The sequence below is a fragment of the Octopus bimaculoides genome, chromosome 7, assembly GCF_001194135.2.
Source record: "Octopus bimaculoides isolate UCB-OBI-ISO-001 chromosome 7, ASM119413v2, whole genome shotgun sequence".
Classification (NCBI taxonomy): Eukaryota; Metazoa; Mollusca; class Cephalopoda; order Octopoda; family Octopodidae; genus Octopus; species Octopus bimaculoides.
The window spans coordinates 23,986,995-23,995,562 of record NC_068987.1 but is presented as its reverse complement, the minus strand read 5'-3'; the positions used below and the strand labels follow the sequence as shown (position 1 = coordinate 23,995,562).

Sequence of the window (8,568 nt, the reverse complement as noted above, 5' to 3'; positions counted from 1 at the left end):
TGTAGCGGTGGCGATGGCAATATCGCGGTGATTAATTCCAACTTTGGATTACGCGTGGTGGTGGTGGTGGTGGTCATTGGTGGTGCTGATTGGTGTATGTGATTTGTTTTTAAAAACAATAATGAATAATGCAAAAATATATTTATTTATAAAGTTTAAACTGAATTTCATTTGTTTAAATTCTACGAGGGAGAGACAGAGAGAGAGACAGACAGACAGACAGATAGCTCCGGCCAGTCAGTAGCCAAAGAAACAGATTTCAACTCAAACCAGCAGTAACATTCCTTGTTTGGATTTTTCTACTTTCATTTCTGACAGCTAATACCATGACAGTGCCCATTGTTTGTTTCTCATAAAATGGTGTATAATTAATTTACATTAAATTCTTATTTACAATTATTTAAGGCAAATACAAGTAAAACACAAATTCTTTTCACTTTAATGTTTTTGTCTGTATTTAATTTCGATCTGCATATGTTCGTCAATTTACTACAATCTCTTTAAAGTAAACAAAATCAACAATTTAAATTGTGTGGGGGGGGGGGGGGGGTAAAAAATTTTTTTTTGCATATTCATAATCTCCCACTTCTAAGACGTAGGAATCCGAATTTTTTTTTGCAAAAAAAAAAAATGCATTTTTCAAGGAGAGACGCAAAACTGCATATGAAAAATCTTCTACAGACGTTTCTAAAAATCCGTATGAAAAAACGGTTTAAGCCTTAAAGCAAAAATAGTAATTACATGTAAGTTACATAACCTATAATTTTGTAAAGTTAAAATTCCATTAAAAACGTAATTTTCACCGTGTGCAGCACGATCTGGAACTGATATTTGCATATTTATTCTTAAAACGTCCAGATGGATTGAGACTCAAGATATGCTAGTCGCAGTATAGATAATGTTTGTCATCCGAGGATAACTTTTTTCGACGACAGTGTGTTCAACACACTTGGTTCATTGGCACACAGGGCCTGTGTCTTGTCAAACATAAGTGTCAGGACCTTTGAGCCTGAACCAGACATATATATATTGTTTTACTTGAGGATGGTCATATTTATGTTTCAACACACAGTTTCACATTAAAAACTTTGCAAAACAAATACATAAACATGTGTGTATGCACACACACATATATATTCGGTGGGCTTCCACACAGTTTCCATCAGCCTGTGGTTATAGCATAAGGCCCAAGGTGTTGTCCAATGGGATTGAATTCAAAATCATATTGCTGCAAAGTGAGTTTCTTAACTACACAGCCATACCTGTGCCTATGTGTTTGAAAGATTCTTTATTTTTCATTATTCTGAAGGATTAAAGGATAAAGTTGACTCCAGCAGAATTTGAACTAAGAATGTAAAGAACTATAACTAAATATCAAATGACAGTCTCCACTCACATCAACTTACCTCATACCCAGGATCCACCCAGACACCATTATATTTTTTCTCTTCTGAACTCCACCTGATCATTCCCATTCACTCTTCTAAAATGTGAGCAATCATGTAGCTCTTCTACAGCAAGAAACCTGTTCTATTCTGGCCTCCTTCTTTCATACTTTAACCTCTCATCTCCTAGCACAAAACTGCTGCTCACCTCGAAGTTCATAGCTTTACATGCTGCAAGGAGACTTGTACTGGTGGCATGAAAACTATCCCAAAGCAGACACTGGAGCATGATGCAGTCTGTGGACCCATCAGATTCTGTCAAACTCTCCAGCCTTTGTCAGCATGGAACACGGGTGTTTAAATGATTATGATAATGATATTCCCAATCTACCACCTTTTCAGGGTAATATAAGAAGGATAAAGCAGCAAGTTAGCAGATTCATAAGTATGCCAGGCAAAATGCTGAGCAGCATTTCATCCATCTTCACATGTGAGTTCAAATTCCACTGAGCTCGAGTTTGCCTTTCATCCTTTTGGGGGGGTGCGATAGAATAAGTACTTGTTGAACACTGGGGTTAATGTAATCAACTTAGCCTCTCTCTTGTACTTGCTGTCCTTGTGCCAAAATTTGAAATCAATATAAGAAGGTAATGAGGTTAATGAAATTATAAGTAACACCCATGAACATGTTACTTTCTCTCTCTGCCTTTTCTAAAACTTCTGTAAAATGGCTTTTATTCCTGGACCTGGCTAGACTTTTGTCACCTCTATACAAGTTCTCTCGTCCCACTCATCTCTCCTTTTCACATCACTCTGTAGTGATTACACTACACTCAGCCCTTTCCTAGAAAGTCAATCTTCTGGAATTCCCTCTTTTCTCATATCTTTTCCACAGGTGTTGAATGTTCAAGAGAAACATTAATGGCATCAACCTCCCTCTGTTTAGGAAAGCCTGTAATGCCCATGGACACTTTTTGTTCTTCCAAACTCAGCAATTATAACAAAAAAAAATGTGACTTCCTAAAAGGAAGGATGATTCAAAAAAGCATACAATAAATATTTTTTGCTTCTGATAATCTCTTGTCATAATCTTACAAATGATCTTTGACTCTGAAAAGGAGATGTTTCTTTGATCTTTAGAATAAGAATCTGTTGAAACTGCCCCTTAGTAGGAAGCACTTATCCAAATATTACTCTCTATCATTGCTTTTCTACATTGTTTATGCAGTATATGGATCACTGAATATTCGATTTAGTACCAATCAAACTAAAAGTATTTTCTTCCCCTGTCTGTTTGTCCTGTTAATGTCTCTGTTTTTAAAACTCAATGCTCTCATCTACATTTCCATATTTATCTCTATCTTTGTACCATTTTTTCCTGTTGTGTCTTTCAGTAACTTTGGTAAAGTCTCTTCACTCCATTAAACATTTGTTTTTATATTTGTCTTATATATTGTCTCTTTATTTCAAGATACCTGGTGACCTCAAGAAGACTGTCATCTGAAAATCCTCAACAAACACTAAAGATTATGGAATAATCAAGGACATTGGTGACTGCACTTACAACATGGACTTTTGTACTGAAGAATTTATTTCTTTCTGATTCCATGGTGTGTTTTATTTTGGATATCTGTTGATAATCAGAACTACTTTAAGAATCTTTTATTTGATGGTTTTTAACTAAAGAACAAACTAATTGATATCAAAGTAATTATGCTACAACCAACCTATCCTGAAGTGTTTCTTCATAGCTGAGAAATCCTCAGACTTTGACAAATGACACTATTTATTGCAAAAGAAAATATAAGCCTAATGTCAGTTTTATCAAAAAAAATATATATTTTGAGATGGAGTGTTCTCTTTAGTTATGACAATATCTGAAGTTTTAATTTATGTGAATAGGATGGAGGAGAAAATGTTGCAAAGTCAGGTTCATGGTGAAACACAGTCTGAAAGTAGTGATTTATTTCCTGAGACACAAGGGGATACAAAGAAGGTATCATATACTTGTGATGTCTGTAGGAAGACATTTGTAGGAAGTCTTTCTCTTAGAATTGTATTTCAACTAATCATAAATATACTCACACTGGTGAAAGATCATATCACTGTGGTTAAACATTCACTCAGTATGGTCATTTAACTACTCACACAGGTGAGAAACCGTATCACTTTGATATCTGTGGTAAGTCATTTACTCAAAAAAGTAGCTAAAAAGTCACATTAAGTTGCACAGTAAACAAAAAAAAAAAAATGAAAGTATAATCCTTAGAGAAGTTCAAAATATATGGGGGTTTTTTTTTTTGCACAATAAAATACTTAAGCCACTATAGCAAAAAGTTTGTGTGGAAGACATTACACTTAGATTTCTAATAAAAAAAATTATTGGAAAATGGATTTAGATGCGTTCTTAAATTCTTATTTCAGAGTATGCGATATTTCTAATTATTTATTAAAACTATTTTCATTTCTTCCTGCAATAGTTAACATGCCAAATCAGATATTTCTAATCTGAAACCTGTTGATGTAGATTTTGATACTGAGAAGCCAATCAATATTGTATTACGTGTTGCACTAATAAACATCATTACAATGTATATGATGATAGCCATCATGCATTCAGCCTGATTGTTCTGATTTACTTTTATCCTTACATGTGCATAGATATGACCTTTCAGTCATGCATCCATCATTCAAAATGAATCAAAAAATGAAATGATAGTGAGACATCTATATGTAGATTATACTATATGTCATTAGACTTAAGTGATAAAAGCTTGCACAACACTATTGCTACTCTATAGGTCCTTAGTAGGGTCCAGTGACAAGCATTGCAAGATGACTAGTACTATTTTGACCAAAGGTTTTATGTCAGGCATACATAAATACATATATGCAATGTGTATTTTTGCATGTATGCTAATGGATGGCAGTATGTGATGCTGGAAAAAAACATGACCACCCATGCAAACATGACAAAATATACATTAAAAGTGGAGGTAGTTTTTGATTATATATTATCTAAAACTATGCCTTTTCTCCCATTTTGTACCTGTTGAATCTCCACATACTGTTCTTTTTTCTTATCTGACACCCTCATGTCTCTTTATTCACTGTTCCTTGCCATTCATGAATAAGAAAAGCAGTAGCTTTACCCATACTCAGTTGCCACTTTTACCACCATCTCTGTCTTTCTGCTCCTCGTTTTATCAAGTTGCTTGAGTAATGAGGGATTGATTGCTTTAGCTCTTAACATATACACTCCTACATAAATATTGCTAGCAAATTGCTCTCTCTCTGTCTCTGTCTCTCAGGTCATCCATCAGTTGATATTTGTTGCTCTCTTACTAGCTGATAATACCCTCCTGTGTTGCTTTCATTGAAATCTATTGCATACATCTCTCTCATCAGCATCTGGTGCTCCCCTCTTATTACAATGCTTAATTGATGAGGGATTGCATCAGATCTTATATGCTTCACTCCCCCAATTTCCACTCCCTATCTCTCAGGTTCCCATTGCCAGCTTGAATACTTTATCAACCATGCCTTCTCTTACCAACTAACATTTTACCATTCTATATTGTTAGTCTCCACTCCCCCTCTCTCTCCTCAGATCATTCATTATTGTCATCCATCATACTCTCACCACTGACTATTATATGATTATCCATAATTTATTCTCTCCCATTATTCTCCATTACTACTGCCTCATTCCCCTCTGCTATTACTGCCTCTTCCATTATTCTTTCCAGCAATGTCTCCTTTTCTCTCAACCACACTGTCACTTCAGTCACCCTGCCGTCTTTATTTTCTCACTATAACAATGGCCAAGAAGATCCTTAAAAAAAAAGATAGAACAGGTGGACCAGAACCATATGGACCCCACAAAAACTATGCTCAGTGAGAAAAGTGGTTTCACACAGAGTAGATGTGAGTACCAAAGTTAGACTAAAGGGCCACATGTTCAAGTTCACTAACAAGATATACACCCAAGAAGAGGGTGTAGCCTTTGGTGTCAGGGTCACTGGCAATGTAGCTAAATTCTTTATGGTATGGTGCAATAGAAGCCTCACTACGTAGCTGAGAGCTCCATAACCCTAACCATGTATTCCCACTATGTTGACAATATCAGTATGGTACCAAAAGCACCTCTAATAAGAAGCTAGCACCATGGAAAGCATCCAGCAAATAGCTAACTCCATCCACCAAAGTATTAAGGTAACAGTAGATTACACTTGTAAGCACCCCAACTAGAAACTACCTAATTTAGACACTGAACTCTGGCTGGAAACTAGATATGATAGGCTCCAGATCCTTCACACTATGCTAAACCTATAGCCTCCAAATACTTGGTCCACAAAAACACTGCAATTGTGGATTATATCAAGTTCAATATCTTATAGCAGACTTGATAAGGTTGATGAGAAATGTGTCTCACATGTGTGACGCAATGAAATTAAAGAGACATACAAAACTTGTCCACTGCATGTAGTTCTCTGAATATAGAGAATGACACATATGATCAGTCCACTATACAAGAATAGTATTGAAAGAACTAAGAGGAAAATAGAAAGGCCAACTCATTGTATGGCAACCAAAAATACCAGAGTATCATGTTCTTTGATGCTACACTCGGAGGTAAACTAACATATCATTTTAGGGAAGCCTTAGGTAAGATGAATCTACAGATTAAAGTAGCAGAATCTCCATAAAATATTTACCTCACTTGAATGTTGTTTTTCACGTACCACCAGCATAAGTGCCAGTAAGGCGACACTGGTAACAATCATGCTTGAATGGGGCCAGTCAGCAGCCCTGGCAACGAGCATGCTCAGATGGTGCTCTTAGCGCTCCACTGGCACGGATGCCAGTCATGCGGTGCTGTCATCGAATTTGAATTTGATATTCCTATATTTTTCTGTGTTTCATATATTAAAATATGTTTTAATTTGGACAAATTTTATCTTAATCAAATCTATACACGTGTTGAAAGAGGTTTGCCTAATCTGATTTTTTTCTTTTTTATACCTAATGTCTCAGGTTTGACTTGAGCACTTCTAAGTAATCTATATATTCCATAAGAAAAATATAACTATGTGTGTATATATATATATATATATACATACATGCACATACACACAGGGTCTCAGTCAAGGGTTAATCAGCATGTCATAAAATTGCCTCTAGGTCACTCACAGACACCTAACTAACCTAAGGCAGATTAGACTCTTTCACTCATCTAAGAAGAGGTAATTCCATTTAAATCTTGCTTACTGGGTTCATGGTACTCATTGCCCCAGGCTAATATAAGTTTGAAGGATGAGAGAATGAGACTGGTTCAGCACAACCTATGCCCACCATAATAATAGGCCCCTGCTAAGGGAGAGAATCTGAAGGACGTGACCTTAAGGCAGATATGTAAGGTTATGCTTAACCAATATCTAGCATCCCTGTTGTTCTATGGATGCTGGGAAGATACTGACTCATGGTGTATCCATGAGTGAAGAGGTGGTAAGTGTAATTGGGGCTAGACATTTGTTTCTGGAAACAGCCCAGCCACAGCAGAGATAGTCAACTTATTGTCTCTGCAATACTGTTGACCAACAACTAAAAAAAAGCCAACCACACATTCACATTTCTCAATTGTCATTAGAGATATCTGAAAATAGATAATTTCATCAAAGAAGCAAGTTTATTACAAAATAGAATGAAAATTATGACTCTCCTGTCTTCAAATTTTTGTTAAGAAAACTTACAAATATTTATTTTTACTTTGCAATAAGAAATGCTCTATATCTCCCTATCTACCATTGTTTCACTTGATCTCTCACTCAATACACAAATAACTTTGATGACTAACAGTCACTATCCATTTCCTCCATTCAATCATTACAAAAGTAAATGAATGATTATTTTCTTGCAGCCATTTTAAAATTCATTTTATAATTGAGCATGAATGTAATGAATCCTTAACATGTATTTTCTCAAAGTCAAGCAAACAACAATATTCTGTTTTTATCTCTCTCTCACCAAATATGCTCCTCATCTCTGTGTGCATGCATGTATTCTTTTCAAAGAAGTTTATTTGGAAACAAAGAAAAGGATAAACCTCTGTTCTTTAAATTTCTATTAAGAAAACCTTATGACTAAATATGTTTTTCTCTGTTTAATTGAAATAAGTTCCTTTCTTTACAATACAACAAATGTGTTCATACATGGTCAGTTGTTTTATTCTCAGTAGAGTTGGGAATCTACCAGATATAAAGATTTTGCTGGTCAAAGTCAATTTACTATACCAAGAGGATCTCACAGGCATCCCACTTATGAAAATGTTCACTAAAATTATTGTGCAAGGGTTGACTGAAAAGTTCATAGGCTCACCAAAATACCCTCACGGAATATAAAGAAATAGCAGTGGCTTACAATAGTATAATTGCAGAGGTTTACAATGGTTGAACAGCAACTACCTACAACAGTTCAGTATTAGTGATTTAAAATAGTCCAGTAGTATTGACCTGCAATGGTCCAGTAACAATGATCTATAATACACCAATAGTAACCTACAATGGTCAAGCAGTAGTGACTTACAATAGACAAGTAATAGTGATCTACAACAGACCAGTAGTAGAAGCGAAACACTAATATAATGGCCATGTAAATGACATTTTGCAGTATTCAAGAAGAGTCAATACAATGTACTAGTCTATAAAAAGGTGGTAAGTTTTAGTAAGCAAGCAGGATAATGGACTTCAACTGTTTGTCATGCAGCGGAGTAACAGTCAGCATAAGCTGCATCCTTTCACTGAAATGTGTGACCTGCTCAGTTTTCAGAAATCAATGTCAGAAAAAGTTAAGTTTTACTAAGTTATTTGTATGATAGATGGAACTATAAATATGTGGGTGGAAAATATTTGTAGGAGTCCAGCACTAATAATGGGCACAAAAGTTTTCTCGTCTTATGTAAAACTAAGGACAATATGAAATATTTTGTAGAAGTGTCTGCACCAGTAAAAGAGAAATTGATTATGGTCTGTTTATTGTGTAATGTTCATTTTTGTTTTACCTGCTCAGTCTGGATGAAGAGGCAGAGCCCATGATTCGTGGAAGGCTTCTGAGACCAAGGAGATTGATGCCATTAGTATTGTTTAAATTGTGTCGAGTGAACAACTGCAGGAAAGATAATGAG

The 8,568-nt window shown here is 35.4% G+C and overlaps 1 long non-coding RNA gene across 1 annotated transcript in view; it reads left to right on the top strand.

Moving 5' to 3' along the window:
* LOC106881341 (uncharacterized) overlaps nt 1–4,005 on the top strand; it is a 5,040-nt gene extending 1,035 nt beyond the window's left edge. The window contains exon 2 of the long non-coding RNA XR_001410844.2: nt 2,857–4,005. This is a non-coding gene — a long non-coding RNA (uncharacterized LOC106881341). The remainder of the gene's footprint in view (nt 1–2,856) is intronic.
* The last annotated feature ends 4,563 nt before the right edge of the window (nt 4,006–8,568 follow it).